At 46.5% G+C, this 18,994-nt stretch overlaps 1 long non-coding RNA gene across 1 annotated transcript in view; it reads left to right on the forward strand.

Moving 5' to 3' along the window:
* Positions 1 to 1,797: 1,797 nt before the first annotated feature.
* Positions 1,798 to 18,994, forward strand: part of LOC140738953 (uncharacterized) — a 58,372-nt gene continuing 41,175 nt past the window's right edge. Inside the window, exon 1 of the long non-coding RNA XR_012101484.1 lies at positions 1,798 to 2,436. This is a non-coding gene — a long non-coding RNA (uncharacterized lncRNA). The remainder of the gene's footprint in view (positions 2,437 to 18,994) is intronic.

An 18,994-nucleotide genomic window follows, 5' to 3' on the forward strand; every position in this document is an offset into this window, starting at 1 on the left:
TTGGACACGACAAAGATGTTCAACATCTGATGTTTGAATCTCTCTTTAACCAATGGTCTTGCTATCTCTGACTTTGTTTAATTTGGAGGCTGGATTCCTGTTACTTACAATCAGTTGTTAGGCTTTTTGTAACAGTATTGCAGGTTTGCACTGATCAACAATTGTGGGGACACATCAAAGATTACAACTTCAGAACAAAATCCCACAACTTTCTTCTTTGCCTCAGAGCTATTCAGCGACATACTTGCTGAAACCTTGCACCGCTCCAGCGTCGAAGGTATTTCATTTTTTGTTAAACGGAGAGTTTTGTTTTAAATCGAGTTCTTAAAGCGGCGACATGTTTAATTGTATCGGGGGCAATCTGTTGAATTTCGCCCCCCCCCAGCACAATAAATTGAGATCCAAGGGGATGGAATGTCGAAATCGCGTTGGGAAATAGGCTCCTCCACGAAGGAAAATAAACGTTCTGTTGACTCTCTTAAAAAGTTATCTGAATTGGCCCAATGGCCTGAGATGGTAAACGAAACTTCTTTTAACGTAGAATCCAGCTGTCTCGTCACAAATACTCCGGTCACCTCACAAGGTTGTGTTAAACACAAGACTCGTGAAAGAAATGTGAAAACACGGCGGGCGCACGTGGTGTAGGAAAATGCACCCAAGCAAACTGGTGTTTTTTGTGTATCTTTTTAGAATTTACTTTCTTACTCAATTGACTCCTGCGACGTTTAAAAACGATTGAAAATCTTGACTTTTGTGGGGAACTTTTTTGAATTTAGTTTTAACCACAGTAATTCGAGACGTTACTTTACAAACCCCTATTTTCCCCTCTACAAATGCGGAAATGATTTTTAATCATTGCAGAAATATTCATTTTAAAGGGTAAATTTCGAAGACAAATCAATTCCCTTGGCATTAACTAAGGGGAGTAAATTTCGTTTTAGAGAAAAAATCGACAGTGAATTGTCATTTTCATCTTGCACTGAAATATTCTGAGTACAAATTTTGATAAGTCGTGTAAAATGCATCATTTGAAGTGTTGAGGAAAAATTCGTTTTATAGGTTAATTCACGTTTTTCCTAATCAGTTCAAATAAATGTAAATAAACATGCAAGGGTTCTATGCAACCGAGAATTCCATTTGGTAGCTTTACAAAGATAAGGAGTGGAAACTGCAAGTGGGGGGGGGGGGGGTGGGGGTGGGGAGGAGAGCAACCTGGGCTCAGAGATTGAGACACGAAGTGAGGAAAGAGAGTGCAAGATTAAAAGGAGGAAGAAAGAATATAGAGATATTTTAAAAAATGCGGGTCCTTTTTCTGTTCTACAACACCATTAATTCAGCTCCATCGGACAGGAATGCTGGATTTCACAGCTCACTGGTTCTTCTCCTGCTTCAGAAAGGGAGCAAGGGAATGGGGAGCTGCATCCTCCTCCCCGAGCTGCTAAATTTTAAGAAAAAGTCGGGGATGGGGGGGGGGGTGGAATCACAGGAAGAAATGCGAGCGAAAAAAAACAAAAGAGGCTGGAGGAGGGGAGGGAGAGCGCGTCCTGGGATTTTTTTGTGAATGGACGGCTCTCCCCCAGTTACTGTGCGTGGAACGTTTGCGGGCAACTCGCGCCGTGTACCTGGAATGTGGAACCCAGACCCCAGCCAATCGGCGATACGCCGCTGACATCGACGTCCCCGGCAGCCAGCCAATAGGGAGAGGGGTCAGGTGGGCGGGCGGTAGCGGCAACCAATGGAGTGACCGGGATGGCGCAGGGGAGGGGGCGGGGCGCCGGACGGAAGGTGCTGAAGATGGAGGCGGCGGAGCTGCGGCGGCAGCACGCGCGCGCGCCGTCCGACCGAGCCGACTTCTCGCCTCCTTCCTCCCCTCTGGTCTTCCCCCTCCTCTGCAAAGGGGAGCCGTCGGCAGCACGCTCTTCCCGTCCGCCCGGGAGGATGCAGCGGGCGGAGTCGGCCGAGCAAAGTTTGGGAATATGTTGCAACGACTGCCTCCATTTTTTTGCAACTTTGAGCTGCGTTTATTTATTTGATTTTTGTGTTTTTAAGATTTGTGCTTGCAGGTACCATTCAGCATTTTTGTTGGGGGTTTGTGAGTATCATCCGGGTGATTGCATGGAAATGGCGGGAGCTTAGGGCTACAGAGAAAAAAAGAAAGGAAAGAGAAGGGGGGCTTTAAACGGACCCCGAGCCTCTCAACAGAGCTGGGAGAGAGACGAGGAGGGGGAGGGGACGTTATGCAATGGCTTGTCTTTTAAAAAAAACGTTTCAAAGTACTCCGCCCCTCACACTGGGAATATTAGTCGTTTTAAAATAGATGAACGTACGGATAAGTAGAGTAGGGTTCACCTCCGCAACCGGGAGTGTCACCAGCTGCGCTGACAACTTGGCTGGACAAGGCGATATAACTGCACACGGGGCGATCTTATTTTCAGAGTGAGTCAAATTTTAAATGCTTTTGTTTTGGATTGCATTTATTTTATTGAGGCTGGCAGCCGAGTGTAAGGCGCCCAGGCCACCCGCTGTGGCTTTTAACCCTCGCTATAAAGAGGGCGCCGCTTTTATTTTTAAAGGGACGGCAAGCCGTTGCTTCCATCGAAGCCTCGGGCTGCGAAAGAGTGACAAGAGCCGTTTCCCGGATTGGACTGCGATCTCCGAGCCATCGAGGCTGCAAATCCGGGGGTCCACGTGTTTTTCAACAAGTTATTGGTGATTTTTTTTCTCTTTCCACCGCCAACACCCTATTTACAGTTCCTGCTTTTATAGTTTCGTGAATGGTTGTTTACGGCGTGAGTTACAGAGGCATTGGTAACGTTAAGTAATCAGATTTCGCAACTTTTGTGCGGCGCAGTAAAGGGACTGCTTAGGACGTTTTCAGTAGACCAGGAGGCTGTTGTGATTTCACCGTGCTAAGCTGTTTATATTTCATTTCTATTGATTAACTTGTATTAAACTATTGATTGTATCAGGGTTTAATTTAAAACCTAAATCGGTAAGAACTTGTGGTTTATCTGATGTGATTATCTGTTTCAGGTTGCTTTGCTTTTTTTTCTCTCCTGAAAGTCGGGGTGCCAGGCAAACCCCCTTGTTCCTCCTTCCGGGCATGTTATGAGCTTTTCTGTTGGTGTTGGCTGGAGAGCCCCGCTTCTATTTTTGTTGTTGGCGGATTTTTGACGTTGTTCGTTGAGGTCTGTTGTCCGGGGCCCTTTTCATGTTGTACTACTGAGATGAGATAGCAGTGCAATATTAAAAGGGCATTGGCTTGCAGGATATCCTCCAGAAAGAATGAAACATTCCTACGACGAGCACGCGAAGTGTACAACTAAATCTCTTGTGCGTTTTCTTTTTGGCCAAACTTCTTGATCAGTTTGGGATACAATTTCTCGCCTGTAATACAAATATGTCGTCAGAATTAGCCTGCCTGAGGATTTTGTATGAAATATTACCATTTTGACACTTGCTGTGTAAATTTGTTTTGCTGGAAGCTACCGCAGATCAGACCTCTTCCCTGGCAGTCGCATAGTTTGTTGATGCAGGGATTGGAGTTGGGTTTAACCCACAGTGCATTTAGCCCTGGGTCAGGATTGACTGCTGTCGGGCGCTCTGACCATATTGCACTACTGTTCGCACAGTTAAGCAGTGCAATAGTATTGTCAAAGCGTCAGGCACCAGAGAGCGATCTCCCACGTCCGCGGAAATCCCGAGACACAATGGAGGAATAAGGATCGCTGAATGGTCACAGTATGGCTTCCTATGACTAAATATGGGGCTACTAAATACTGGAAGGTGCAACGGCACTCCCGGTTGAGATTCACGATCATCTTGTGTATGTCTTGTTTAATTGCATGTATTGAATGGTTGTAAACTTGTTAAGTATTCCGTTATTTCTATTCCGATTATTTATTTCATTTTGCAAAGTTGAATGAAATGGGATGTTTATGCACAACAGGTTGAACTTCCCTCGTGCTATTTGATATAATTAGCGCCATTCGAACTTTTCTCAAGTGCCCTTTCATCGCTTTTGTATCACCCAGCCACAGGAATTATCAGTGATTTCAACCCCAAATGTGTCCATACTCGGAACTCGCGCTGCCCTTTCTATTTATTTTCTATCACAACTGCCCATATTAATGATATTGAAACATACCATTGTTGAATCGTATTCTAATAATTGGGTTTTAACTAATGGTTGGATTTGCTACTCTTGACCCATACATGAATAATGGAAACCAGCGGTAGGGATAATCGAAAGCCTTGCGTGTGACGTGACAAGTGGAATTCATCCATCTGTGTGGATGCTGAACAAAAATATACGTCGTTAAAACAAAGTCAGAAGCTTTGTTTTAGACAGCTGCCATTTAAAAACGGATTTGTTGCACTTTGTTTTCGTGTAGCGATAGGTTCATCCTGGATCCCCGTTAAAATGTTTGGTATGCCTACCGTGTGGATTTCCCAAGGTGGCGGCGGGGGGGGGGGGGGGGGGAACAATACTGGGCCTGGGTGAGCTGGTGCTGGAGGGTGCAGCGATCCAGTTATTTTTCTGTAGACCTAATTGGGGTTGAATTCTCTCGAGAGCCCCTCTTCGCTGCTGCTGTTCGGTGTTGGTCGAGTTGGTGGGGGTAGATTAATACAGACCGAAACTGCCGTTTTGGTGGGGCCTCGTGGCCCTCTCTGGGAGTGGGTGGAAAATGGTTCTGAGGAAGGGGGGAGGGGTTATTTTTAAAGTGTATCGGATGGCAGGTCACGCTGTTTGTCGGGCGGGGGAGGGTAAGCTCTTGTGGTGGAGATGATTAAAAACAAATACGATTTCTTCTTAAGGCAAATCCTGGTCAGAATTGTCCCGGGATGTTTGTACCAGGACGGACAAGTAATGTGCCTGGCCGCGGTGAGCTGGCAGCTTGCTGGCGGTCGGTCTGTATGTCTGCTTCAGTGAGACAGAAACATACGTAGTTCCCTGCCGTCCGTTTACAGGTCGCAGCTCGCCTGCTGAGTGTTTTTTTTAAAAAAAAAGTTGCATGTTGAAGATTTCGTGTAAGAGCTTGCTTGAGTGTTTTTGAAGTGGATGGTTTGGAATGCACCGCACAGCCCCGCGGCGAGCACGGAGTCGCTCTCAGTACAGTACTGGCTTGTACGCATCAGCTCGGCCCCGCGCGACGCATTTGGGCTTGTAGCTATTTGATCTCATTTTTGAAATGATCTTTCTTTCCTATCTCTCTTCTCCCCCCCCCCCCCCACCCCAACCCCGAAAAAAAAAACCCACTGGAATCTGTCGTGGTTGTAAACGAGCGCCAGCCGCAGGTTTTGTTTAAATCGGTTGGCCCTCTCTTGTAGTCAGTACATAATATACTTTATTCGCTGACAGGTTTTGAGTTTTACTTTGGGGTTAGGGAGCGCAGAGAGATCTAAACGATCTCTAACTTTTAAGTTTTGGTCAGATTATTTAAACGTGCAGTTTAGAAACCCTAGGTGTGGGGGAATTATCCCGGGATTCCATGCTCACTGCACGCGAGGTAAAACATACGTGCAGGTATGTTTGAAAACATTTAACTTGTATATTCTGCTACAGCTGCGGTGAACTACTTCTGATGCAGCCGTTAGCAAAATCTAAAAGTCATCGAAGCTGTTTTGTAAAGTTCGGAGACGGATTTTCCCCTGTTGTGCTACCAAAGAATAATCGCAGGAAAGGAGACGTTCCCTTGGCTCTGCTTTTGGCCTGAACTCTTGGTTGCATTTGACTGTACTGTATGGTGGAACTGCCTTGCTCTACAGTGGTGAGGTGTTTACCTTCAACTTGGCGGCAATCTGATGCCATTTCAAACCGTAACTGTGTTAGAATTGGGCATATCGTTGATAGAACTCTTAACCTAATTTTACGAGTTAGTGCGATGCTAACTTTTTTGTTACACGCATTTGTGGGTGACAGAGGTAAAGGCTATGATGTAAAAGGTCAAACGGGGCATCTAGTAGTGGTGTTATGTGAAGGTATTGTTTGTAAACAGCCAGGTGTAAATTCTGCACTGCTGTGTTGAGGAAACGTAACATTGGGTTGACGCTTTTTCTTGTTCAAACCACGCCCGCTTACGTCTAAGAGCCACACAATTTCCCACAAAAATTGTGGCCAGGAAGTGATACGGGGGTACACCAGTATTTGAACATGAGAATGTAGTAAACTGAGCCAAGTGGAAGGTAGGTTCCAGTGATTGGATACCACGTCGTTTCATGCCAACGGGCTTTGGGGCCTCTCCGTTCTAAACAGCAGTTGCTACTCAGACCCTCGCTCCAGTCGGTTAAACATTTTGCTCATTCCGATCCTGTGACGAACCCATTTGCCACATCATCTGATTCTTCCCTGGAACAACTTTCACGCAAACAGTCACCAGTTCTTGGTTTTTTTGGCCTCAGTTTTACTTTTGAGTGTTAAGTGCTCATTTGGTGTTTGGGGATATTTCTGTATTTTGTCGAGTGGCACAGACCGCGCTGGTCTTTCCAGACCCTGTGTCGTTTCCGGTGTGTACTGCCGAATTCCGACGGCAGATGACTAAATACAGCGAGAGACGGGATATGTTCAATGTTCGACACTCGCCAGGGCCACCGCCTCCATCTTCTCGCAGTTCAGAACTCGATTTCCCGTGCTTCTCGGGTTTGTGTAGGCCGCGGTCAGACTTTGATTTGGAAGCACTCTGTTCTGCACCTAGCTGGGGTTCGCTGCACCGACTGGAGCAGGCTGTGCGAGGTTTTAAAATTGCCGCAGGCATGCTGGCCTTGGGAGCAGCGGCTCAGCGAGCCGTTATTCTCCTCGCCTTGGCTCACCAAGTAAAATGGCAACTTGAGTTTGCCTCTTTAACGCGGTCAAATTGAAACATTTTTTATGGTATATTCGCGATTTAATAGCTCACTGCACTTGGATAATGATTGGCTGGTGTGGGTGTCAGTCATCGGGTTTGGGACGGGGCCGGCTCCGTGCGCGCTACGCTCCTGCCCTTGTCGCTTGTCCGCCAGGACTTTTGTCCTCTCTGCCACTTCCTAATTCACTGGGTTTGACAAAAGGAGCCAGTTCAAACACCCCGAAACTAGGTAATTGTTTCCATTCCCCTGTACTAGTAATAGTAAAACTGGCCCCTGGAGTAGGTAGTTATTTGCCTTAATTGGACCCCCGCTTTTCTCGACGCTGTAACTGATTTCAATTCATACTGAAGGTAGATTTCTGAAGTTCAGCGCTGAGAGACGCTGTAAAGCAAACCTTTCCCACTTTTGGACGTTTTAGAACTTGTTACCATTGTTCCCCCAATTCCATCACGTACAAGCGCCGAGATTTTTCCCTCCTGTTTGCGTCTAACACTGGGAACACCTGTCCATTCTAATGATAAATGAAGTTTTAAAAAAAACATTTGTTCAGCATACCAATCGTTCAGCAGAAATCGTTTGTAGATGAAATTGCCCCCCCCCCCCCCCCATCATCTACGTTTCGTTGCGAGGGGTTTTGTGTACCTCACTCCATAGATCCCAATGTCTCAGCATCTAAATCAATTGAGTCCTGGACGCATTAGGATTTTTAACAAAAAAGATTTCTTGTCGCACCCAATGATCCATTTTTAGAGCTTTAACACAGCATTAATACCCGTGGGTTTGGGCTCTGTGTAGTCAAACTATGTCGATTTTCGAAGGAAATGATCAGGGGATGGACATGTGCGGGGGGCGGGGGGCGGCGGGGGAGAGATCCAGTTCTGCGCAGGTAACCCGCCCTAATCCCCTACATAAGGGTAGTCCCCATTTGGGAGATTAGAAGTGCCATGGAATGCTTTCTAACTCGAACCGTTGTCTATCTACAGTGAAATGCTTCCACTAGGTCCAATCTGTTAGATGAGCCCATCTCACCTGAACAAACCAGTGGGGGAAGCCGCTCTGTACTTCATGTTGCCTTTGGCTGAGGTCTGAATGGCGGGATCCTCCCGACGGGAGTCGATCTTGTGTGTTCCCGCTTAAAATCAGAAGGCATTGGCGAGCGCAAATTGGTCAAATGATCTAAGAATTGTTCATTAAAATGAATGAGCTCCCTACTGCCATCTTGCTCGCTGTACTTGGGTGCATAATAAGCGCACATTCTCCATTAGATTTCGCCGAGTGGACTCTGCAATCTTGGTTTCGCTGATAATGATCAAAGTAAAGGCGCCTTTTGACAGTGCCTTGTGGAACGTGAGGAATCTTTATGACCCATGAATGTAAAGCACAGGGAGGGCCCTGGGAGACCCCATGAATCACTCGGGCATCCTTGAATTAAAGGCGCCCCCCCCCCGGCCACTCGACCTACCCCAACTCTAATCTGGCATAATGTATCAAGTTAACAATTGATATCAGGCGTAAGGAAAACATTTCAGCTTGGGGGCTATCGCGGAAGATGAAAGTATTGCGATAAACAGCCCATTTAGGCCGTCAGTAGTTTTATTAAAGATGCGCTTGGAATGGGAAGGAATTAGGCTGTTTAATAAACCTGGGATGTTGCTTTTGTGTTGGAAGGTCCTCTTTGTACTGAAGGTAGACGCCCCAAGTGAGACGCATTCGATGCGGAAGGAGAGATGAGAAGAATCGGTTCTCGGAGCCGGGACCCTATCTATATTGCGTCTGCTTTGAATTTCTCGCTTAAGTAGTGCAATATCGCTTATAGGGTTTCGGCTCTGTGTTCTATCGCCACCCACCAGCATTAAACACAAACACGAAACCCGGACTGAGTAACCTCACACGTGACGCTTCGCGCCGTTTGCGTTCTGTATCACTTGCTGTGGAACAGAGCCTGCGATAGGTTAAATCTCCCGCGCTGCAATGTGGTATCTACGGCCAGTAGGGGGCAGGTTAGAGCCTCGCGTTTGCCGGAGTGGGACTCGGAGTCGGAGCGGGGGCTGGCTGGGTGGGTGGGCTCGGCTCTTGATTTGAGGTGGTCTGCTGCTTCTGTTCGACTCGGAGGCCCCGCTGGGCTGGTGCGGGAGGGACTGGATTTTTAACATTCCCCGAGTTTCATTGAAGTCATTCGCTAATCTAGACTTTTACCACCCCCTTTCTTACCCACCCCCACGTTAAGCGTGCTTGAATGAACACCGCATCGAGTGAGTGTGCACTTTAACCCCCTTTCTCCCCCCCTCCCGTACGCGAAAGCGAAAAATGACCGGAAAAGCTTTGGGCTCGGCAGCAGCTAAAACTTCCGAGTCCGCAGTGAGGGCGAATATAATTATTCCGATAATGTGGGTGGTGGACAAATTGAGAGCGTAAATACACGGACTGTGAGTGAACCTAAGGGTTTCTGTTTCTAGTTTCGACTTTTTTTTTTTAAAAAAAGCCTATGGTCATGTTTAGTAACGAATCGCTAGGGCGTGGACAAACTGGGTAACCGGGACTGGTTGCCTGCCCAGGCGCCTGCGGCTCTGTCAGTATTGCGCTACTGTGTACCTGGCGCAAGCAGTGCAATATTGAAAGAGCGGCAGTCGCTTGATGCAAGCCCCGCTCGCCGGATTAAAGGTCACCAGCGAAACGGGGCCGGTCTACGTGAAAAGCCGAGCGGCAGCTGAATCCCCCCATGAGGGGTTAGGTGACCTGGTAACGGTTTGAAGTGACGGAGCAGAAGGATATTTGATAGGAGCCATCATTTTTGCTCCGCTCGTATCTCATTGTACGAATGTTCTGGTTGCTAGTGCTTCAATGAAACGCCCTACATTCACAGCAGCTGTTTAATCGATGCCTCTTCCCCCCCCCCCCCCCGGGTTTTCGGGCCTGCTCACGTCTTGTCCAGAAGCGGCTAAGCCGCTTTTGAGGCCGTGAGCACATGCTTTAAATTTCGCGGCAAACCGGCCGCGCCCTCCTGATGTGCTCCCCCGCGAGTCTTTGGGGCGTGTAGCGGTGCAATAAATATAGCTGCTGCACGGTAGCCCGAAGACGCGGGGTCAATCCCGATCCCCAGTACCGCCTGGTGTTTGCGCTCCAAAGGAAAGGGTTATGGCGTTTGGTGGTGACAGATGTGGCAGCAACAGCGAATGGTCGCCGCTGCCGGGCGACCGGATCAGTTACAATCCGGGCTCTGCTGGTGCCACCCCCACCCCCTACCTGACGGATCGTGCGCTTGGAGTTGCCGAGGGTCCGCGGAAGGCTATGCAACGGGCTCCGGGCAAGTGGGAGAGCGGCAGTGGCACAAGAAGGCGCGTTTGGGGGGAGGGTGAAGTTAAGGAAAAGGGACTATGGCTTTTTTTTAAATAAATAGCCTCCCGGGAGTTAGTGGTCAGCCAGCTGCCGGAATGTGGTAGCGGCTTTTGAAATTCGGGCGGGGTCAGGACCCGGAGTCCTGGGAGCAGCGCGGGGGCCGGCCCTCTATCCTCAACGGGCAATCACACCCCGTGGCCGGCTCACAATGTGGGCTTTGCAATGGCTCGTTTTTTTTTTCATTTTCAGAATTGGAGAGGGTTGGGATGGCCAATCAGGCGTAAAGTAATAGCCAAGAATTTACGGTGCTGCTTTTTTTTGGGGGGGGGGGGGTAGAGAAAGGGGACCGTGATCGCCCCATGATCCATTTAAACCCATTCTGTTCACTCGCTCTGCGAGTGGCTTTACCCTTGCAGCCAGTGAGCAGGTTAGTGGGGTGCATTGTGCCAACTGTGTGTGTGTGTGTGAGAGAGAGACGATGCCCATTGAAGCCGGGAAGCTATCACGTTACAACACCGCAAATGGGGAGTCCTTCCCGAGAAGGACAGTACTTGGCATCGGTCTAGCCGGTTCACTGAGGGACCCCCTTCTTTGTCTCCGATAATTGTTGCGCTTCGTTTCGGCGAGAAGGAGCAGGCTCTGGAAGTAGAGCTGCAGAGCCTCGCACAGTCTCCTCGACGCCCCTCAACCTGCGCGGGCTCCACCATTCCCAATCCATCACTTTCAGCCACCCCACCCCCCTCCCCCAGCTGGCTGCGGGCCGGTTCGACACCCCACTCTCAAATCCGTCCCCCGCAGTCCTAAACTCACAACGGGTAGATAATTCTAGGGGGTGTTGGGGCAAGGCGCATACAACTCACTCCCCCCCAGCCAAAACACGAGGTAGGAATAGATCGAGCCCTTGGGGATGCTGTGCGCAAGGCGACAGGATGTTGGCTGAACAAAGTTTGTCAATCGTTTCCGAAATTCTCAATACCCATCCAGCCAAGTTGTAAGTCTCAATCTCATTCCTTGCAGTGTAGGCCCCACCCCCTCAACCATGGGAGCCTATTCGGTCCGTCTCTCACCTGCCTCGGCTACTTGAAGGAACCTCGCGAGTTAACTTAAATCAATACTCATCCATACTAGCCCCAGACGCAGTACATGAAACCGGCTCTGAAAGACACTTCTGGGTCATGACCGAATGTGATTACTAGCCACCCTCACTTACTGAATAGCCGCCTTGATTTCGTATCAAATTCAAGAAAACTGGCCAATTGGGCAATGTACTCGGGGCGGTCTGATCTTTCGCACCCGATTTGAAAAATTACGTTCCATTTCCTTCAAAGCTTTCTAAAATAAGGCACCCAGTGCAAAATGCATTTATTAATCAAGTTCATATATCTCGCAAACATTCATGTAGAACTGTGAAATACAACAGAACCAATAAAAATCTACACACAAAGGCTCGCCGGCAAATCAGCGTTCAAAAGGCGATAAAATGGGAATAATACAAAAATAAGTCAATCAATAATAGAGAACGCGAGTCCATAAGTTGCGGAATCAGTTCAGCGTTGCAGTGGGTGACGTTATGCGGGCTGCTGGTCCTCTCCAAAGAGAGCAAGCCCCCTTTAACGGCCACTCTCGTTGGGGGCTGACCAAAGACATGTAAATACAGCATTAGTGGGAGCGCGCGCGCGCTAATTAATAAACATGTTTTAAGCAGATTTGCAATGCTGTCTTCTAACGTTTGCACGGTCTCCCGAAATGCACATTAAAGGAAGTGATTGTGCTCCTGGAAACTTTGACAGCTCTAAATCCCTTTTGTTCTGACCATCAATCAGGACCAGAAAATGGACCTCGGACATTGAACAATGCGCATTAGGGACGAGCCATTCGACCTCTCAATCTTGTTCAGCCATTCGAGGCTGATCCTGCCCAACATCAGCTCCGCTTTCCCGCCCACCGGCTGTAACCTTTCACCCCAGTACTTAAACCGTTAGCTACATCTGCTTCAAAATACTCAGCCGCATTTTCGGAAAGGAGAATTCCAAAGAACGCGACCATGAGGTAAAAACAACTCTGCCCTTCTCTGACTTTATTTTTTTGTGAGCAGAATCATCGGCCAATTCAAGTCACTCAGTCACTCGCGTTATACGTGTGATGGCCACGTAAATTCCAGGCGTCCTAGGCCACGTTGTACAGAACTCTTATACCCACGAATATCGACATTAAATTGAATGTAGTTGGTATCAAGCACACATTGTATTTTTTTTGCTTTATCTGGACCTTCCATCTGCGCAGTTAATTTGCATTGTTTGCTGCGCTTTTTCACGTTGCTTTTGGTTTTTATTATACTTGGGTATTAACTTGGAACCCTGGACAGTCTCTGCACAGCTGATGTCCGATTTCTTGCTGAATGTTACCACCTGGAAAGGGGGGGGGGGGTAACATCGACCCAAGTCAAGAAGACGTTGTGACATTTCGTTATGTCTCCAGTATTTGGTCAGCAGTGCTGGGAACCACTCGCAGCAATACAAATAAAAGGATAAATATCGCAGTTTTCTATCATTTTGCTAATTCCTTTGAGAAACCGCACGGAAGAGCTACATTGAGGTGGTACAGGACGCGTTCTCATCATTACACTACGCAGTTTCCCCATTAAAGAGAGTACAGTACCAGTAGATTAAAAAGCACGTTCTCAGTACAGATCACAACACTGGCAGTCCCCGTAACTTGTTTGTTGGCCACCTGGGTGGGAGGCGAGGCGAAACTTTAAATTGCATCGAGAAGGATGACGCTTGGGATTGATTCTTTCTCGCCCGTCGAAGAACATTTGATTCACACTGATTTCGGCCAGCTCCGCAGTAAGGTTTTAAACTTAATTTCAAATGAAGCCTTCCCCAATCAGGAGGGCAAACTGAGCGGGCCTGATCTCCAGGCTGAATTTTTGACTGACGGGAACTAGGAATACAAGCATTCCGATTAAATAAAATTACAAGTGTTACCTTTCTAAATTGGCTAGATTGTATACGCTCGAGAACTCAACGATAGCGGATTTCCCCATCTTGGTAACGCCACCCACCATGATCTTCAAATGTAAAGGGGGGGGGGGGTTAAAGGAGGTAATATGGTCACAGTTACATAGCAGACCCCAGCCAAGCCGCGGAGATAATCTGAAAGGGTTCAGCAGCTTTCTTTGTGTCGGTCTGGATTAGGGCCGTAGTGTGGGTGATGCTGCCGTGCGTTTTTGAAAGGTTTAACCACGAGGCCGAGTTACTTGATGTAGATCACAAGCAAGACAAAATCTGCAGATGCTGGAAATCCAAGCACACACGAAATGCTGGGGGATCTCAGCAGGCCAGGCAGCATCTATGGAAAAGAGTACAGTTGACGTTTCGGGCCGAGACCTTTCATCAGGACTGGTCTCGGGCCGAAACGTCGACTTTAATCTTTTACATAGATGCTGCCTGGCCTGCTGAGTTACTCCAGCATTTTGTGTGTGCTACTTGATGTAGATTATGTCTTTGCAACGCTGCCCTTTAAAGTATGCCATCTTTCGCTTTTCTCTTCACGACGTAGGCCTATCCTGTGCATTACCATCAATTGGTAAATTCTTTAGCTGAATAAGACCTGATTTTAATTGGTGACACCCGTTAGACCCCAAAGCATCGACCGCGGTAACCGTTGTATGTAGAAATCAAAGCGACCATAAATAAAAATCACTATTTTAATTGGCACCTAATTTCATAAGGTAATCGAACCACACTTGTCAGGATGATATGATTTTATCACGGATTATCTTTATTGGCCATATGCATCTACATATATCAGGAATTTGCTGTGGTATACTGGCGCGACAAACAACATTCAACAATTATAAGAACAAAGCATTATATAAAACCTTAGCGATTAAAGTTGGTAAATGGAGTAAATATTCATATATTTACAATGTAAACCAGCATTATAAAGTAGAGCAGTGGCTAAGGTAATAGGGGCGGGGACGACGACGACGATATTACCTTATTCTGTTGTACATTTTGTATTATCCTGGATCTCCAATGTATCTTACAATAATGTAGTTTTCTCTATAACAATGAAATGACAACAAACAACATAAAACTGTTTCAGTGTGATTATTGGATAGTGCGGCACTTTAGCAACGGGGGTCAACAGAAGTTATTTGGATTGTGGTTATGCAGAACCTGGGATGTTGCTTAAATTCCACTCTGACCGTCAGGAAACAGGTCAAAACAATTAAATGCAGGTAAAACATTTTTAAAGCTAGCATTAGAAACTACTGGATAGTGAAAACAAAATATGTTTCATTAATTCCCTCGGGAAGAAAGTCCGCTAACTTGCCCGGACTGGACAATATTTGATTCCATTATGCTTTTCTGTCGGATGCCACTGAAAACCTTCAGAAACTGGTCCACGAATTGGCTGAGTGAACGACTTAATTCACAGGACGAATAAACGCGATAGTTTGACAGAGCCAAATATGCTTAAAGAACAAAATACAGTTTAATGATCGGAAACCAGAACTGCAGGTACTAAAAATCCGAAATTAAAAAAAAACTAAACGCGGGAAACACTCAAATGGTCGGGCAGCATATGTGGAGAGATAAAAATGTCAGAGGTCGCTAGACCTTTCTGTGCTATGTAGCTGCCAAGGTTCTGTAGGTCCCCTTTGGAGAACAATTTTAGCAATTTATTGAGCTTATTTCAAACTTAGGCAATTACACGTTGAAATATACAACGTGACTGCCAGTTCCACGCAAAACAAATTTGATTGGTTTTAAAATCTGGAAAATTAAAAATGATGTAATTTTAAAAGCGCGAAGCCATGGGCTGTAAAACAAGAGTTGATTGATTGACACCCGAGAGGAAAGTAAACTAGCTGTTCCTACCTATCCTGCCCCATGTCTGACCCCAATCCCACACACTGATTGACAGGAACCCCTTCTTTCATGTGGCCGATCTTAAAACGGAACGGCGATGAATGGGCAGTTAAACGACGATCAGCAGACACCACTTCCTCAGTAATGAATCTAAAAACACACCTCTAGATGATTTCAGCCTGACTCTAGAGACACCGGAGATAATTATCGGCCCGTAACCCGATCTGCAGCTCAAACGTTAACAGCCAATGAAAATAAAGTACTTCAACGTCAACGTGTCTTTAATTTGTCTAAATATCGCCCAATAACTTTGCTCTAGCTGTCAGGCTTCAAACGGATTGTCAGGAGATGCACGTTTGTGGAAGGAGGGGACCACACGAAGCCCCACTTCTCAAGTTACACGCCGGATCTTGTCAATTTTAGACCCCCGAGTTAGTCACGGGCATCTGCAGTTGCTGGAATCCGGAGCAACACACAAAGAGCTGGGCCACGCAGCATGTGCGGACGTAAATGGCTCTCCCGAAACGTCGGTTGCCCCTTTCCCCTCCTTAGATGGTGACTGACCTGCCGAGTTCCTCCAGCGTTTTGTTTTGCTGGAACCCAGGACGCCAGTCGTTTTCCCTCCTCCGGGAAGTAGCAGGGAGAGTGGATCATTCAACCGCTCAGCCTCCAAACACCACCATAGCTGATCTTCCATCTCGGCGTTACTAAACCCTTTAACGCATCTGCACTTGTTCCTTTCTGTCACTTCCACAGCCTTTAGCCCCCGTCCATCTAGTGTATCCCGCCCGCAGCGGCGCCTGACTGATTCTTAACCCGGGCCGGTCCGCGCACAAAGCAAATCCGCCCGGTTTCACTGGAGGAGGAAAACACGTCAATGTTTCCCGACTTATTACACCTGGGAGAGAAATTATTATTTTTAAAATTTTCGTCTAAAATCTAGCGACGGTTTCCAGCCGCGAATTGCACATTACCGCGGCTGGTTTCTCATTACAACATGTGCATTATCACGTGGACCCAGCGAGCTTCTGTCTTTGCGAATAAAAAGTACACTGGAAGACCGCTACATTTTAAAATGCAGATTGTATATCAGTGCCGCAGAGAACGAACTCCAAGGGGAGAGAAAGGGAAGTTGCGTGCTCTCCGGGAGAAACGTGCCGACAACAACGGACTCATTACCACACCTCATCGGCTGCCATCGCTTTTAAAGAGCGGAGTCTGCCGGGATTCGTTATGAATTATGAATCAGAGGGTTGGAGGGAAATTGCAAAGCGGAAATTTCGCACGCTAATGGACTTGGTATGTGGTGATGTCATGTTCATTGCTGCTTTCTCAGTTCCAGTCACTCTTCAACAATGTTGTTTTGCCTGATGAGAGTTGTGTAAAGTACAGTCCGTTTTCCTCTCGCACTCATCTGTGTGTTCTCTTGTTTTCGTTTCGTTTACTTTTGGAGCCTTAAGCGAAGCTTGGGTTACTATCACCAGTGCTAGCTAAAACGAGACGTGGGCATGAAGAAAATGGGCTCAGCTGAGATAGGCAGGTTAATTGAGCATTGTAACAGTGCAAGAACATGCACTGTTGTATGTTGCTGAGACTGGAGAGAGTCTGAGGGCATACACTATTCCATGTTGGTCATAGAATCATAGAACACTACAGCACAGAAACAGGCCATTCAGCCCATCTAGTCTCTGCTGTCTAGTTTCGTCGGCCTGCACCTGCACTATAGCCCCCCACAGACTCCTCTCATCCAAGTACTTAATCAAATTCCTCTTAAATGTTGAAATCAGACCCACATCCACCACTTCTGCTGGGAGCTCTTTCCATACTCTCACCAGCCTCTGAGTGAATAAGTTCCTCATCAGGCGCCCCTTAAACATTTCATATTGCACCCTTAACTCATGACCTCTAGTTCTCGACTTACCTACTTTTAGTGGGAAAAGCCTGCTTGTATTTACCCTATCTGTACCCCTCACAATTTTGTACTCCTCTATCAAATCTCCGCTCATTCTCCTACACTCCAGGGAATAAACTACAAACCAATTCAACCTTTCCCTACAATTCAGGTCCTCAAGTCCTAGCAACATCCTTGTAAATTTCCTCTGCACTCTTTCAATCTTCTCCTGTAGGTAGGTGATGTTGAATTTAGACCCTCGTGATGAAACTTTGAACAGCAGGAAGTTAAAGCGGGGCAAGGTTATTCTTGTACAGCAAAACTTGTCTCCTTGCTCAGTGAGTCCAATGTGTTTCATTAATGTTCCATGAATGGGTTCTCGTTAAGCACATCTTCAATTTGGATGCAGTTCACACTGCTCTCATCAAAAGTGCATTCATTGAACCTCAGATGCTGTCAGATCTGCTACAAAAACACATCCAGTGTTTAGTGTGTGTTGCTCTGGATTTCCATCATCTGAAAAATCTCTTGTGTTAATTGTACAAGGTCTGACACATGGCTCTTTGCACCATCCGTGAAACGTATCACAGCAACTCATCCTCAACACCTACCAAATCCTTAAATGAGGAAGATGAGGGGTGCAGAGGCAAGGAAGTAACACAGTTTCCAAGTTACAAACAATGTTGATTTGAAAAACAGTTCTTCAGTTCATGAACTTGCTGCACTACAACTCTGTAGAAGTGGCCCCCACTATACATTTCAGAAGAGAGCTCACCACCAGCACCTCGAGGAGTATAAAGAATACACTTTAAACACAGGCTTTTCCATCAGTCCCCTGATCCCACAAATAAATGAAAAATAAATTGAAATACATTCACCAAATTTTAATACTTTTGGACATTGGAATAAGGACACACACAATATGAGCAAACACCTTCCAAAGACAAACTAACTCAGTAAGGGCATTCAGAATAAGATAAGGCACACTAATATTGGATATGCTCATCAAACTATAGATACTGAGTCAGGACCCTCAACCAAGTGTCATCACAGTTGCTGAGAAAAAGATACAGACTAAGTAACATTATACCAACTGTCTGTGTTGAGGTTACACACTCTCAACAAGGGGATATTCATTCAATACTGCCATACTCACTAAATGAAGGGGTACTGGTTAATATAGTGAGGTATGACTGAAGTATAGATATTAAGTTAATATTAATTCACTAAGCAAGGATATAAATTATGTTAGGAAACACACATTGACACATTGAACAAATCACATTTACTAATCAGGAGAGCCAAACTGATCTAGAAATCTAAATGAACAAGAATGAGAAACCATGGGCACCCTCACCCAAATAAGGATACAGTATGTTAATAGATATATTGATCTTGGACACAGCAGTTGCTAAGATGAACTAGACTAGAGCACATACACAGAGCCAGGCCCCACACACATACAGTCTCACACACACGCACACACAGAGTTAAAACACAGACACACACACACAGTCTCACACACACGCACACAGAGTTAAAACACACAGTCTCACACACACGCACACACAGAGTTAAAACACAGACACACACAGACACACACAGTCTCACACACACGCACACACAGAGTTAAAACACAGACACACACACACAACATTAGGACTTCCTGAGCAAAGGCAGACTCGGTGAACAAAGAATGTTTCTCTGAATTCAGAGAAATTCTGTGAGTATTGAAAAGAAAAATCTCTGTCAAAAACAGTGGGCCAGCAACACTGAACTAGGTAGACGTATTTAACACAAGGTAAGAAACACAAGCAGAAACAGTTTGCTCTGCCGTTGCTAATCTCAGCACCACTTCCCTTAACCAGCAACGTGTACCTTGATTCCCCAAATATCAAGAACTCTATCAATCTCTGTCTTCAACAAGTTCAGCGGAGGATCCTCCAGAACCCTTCCCGCTAGAGAATTCCAAACTCACTACCTTTAGGTGAGCACATTTCTTTTCATCTCAGCCCTGAATAGCTGACACTTTATTTTGCAA

This window comes from Hemitrygon akajei, chromosome 14, assembly GCF_048418815.1.
Source record: "Hemitrygon akajei chromosome 14, sHemAka1.3, whole genome shotgun sequence".
NCBI lineage: Eukaryota > Metazoa > Chordata > Chondrichthyes > Myliobatiformes > Dasyatidae > Hemitrygon > Hemitrygon akajei.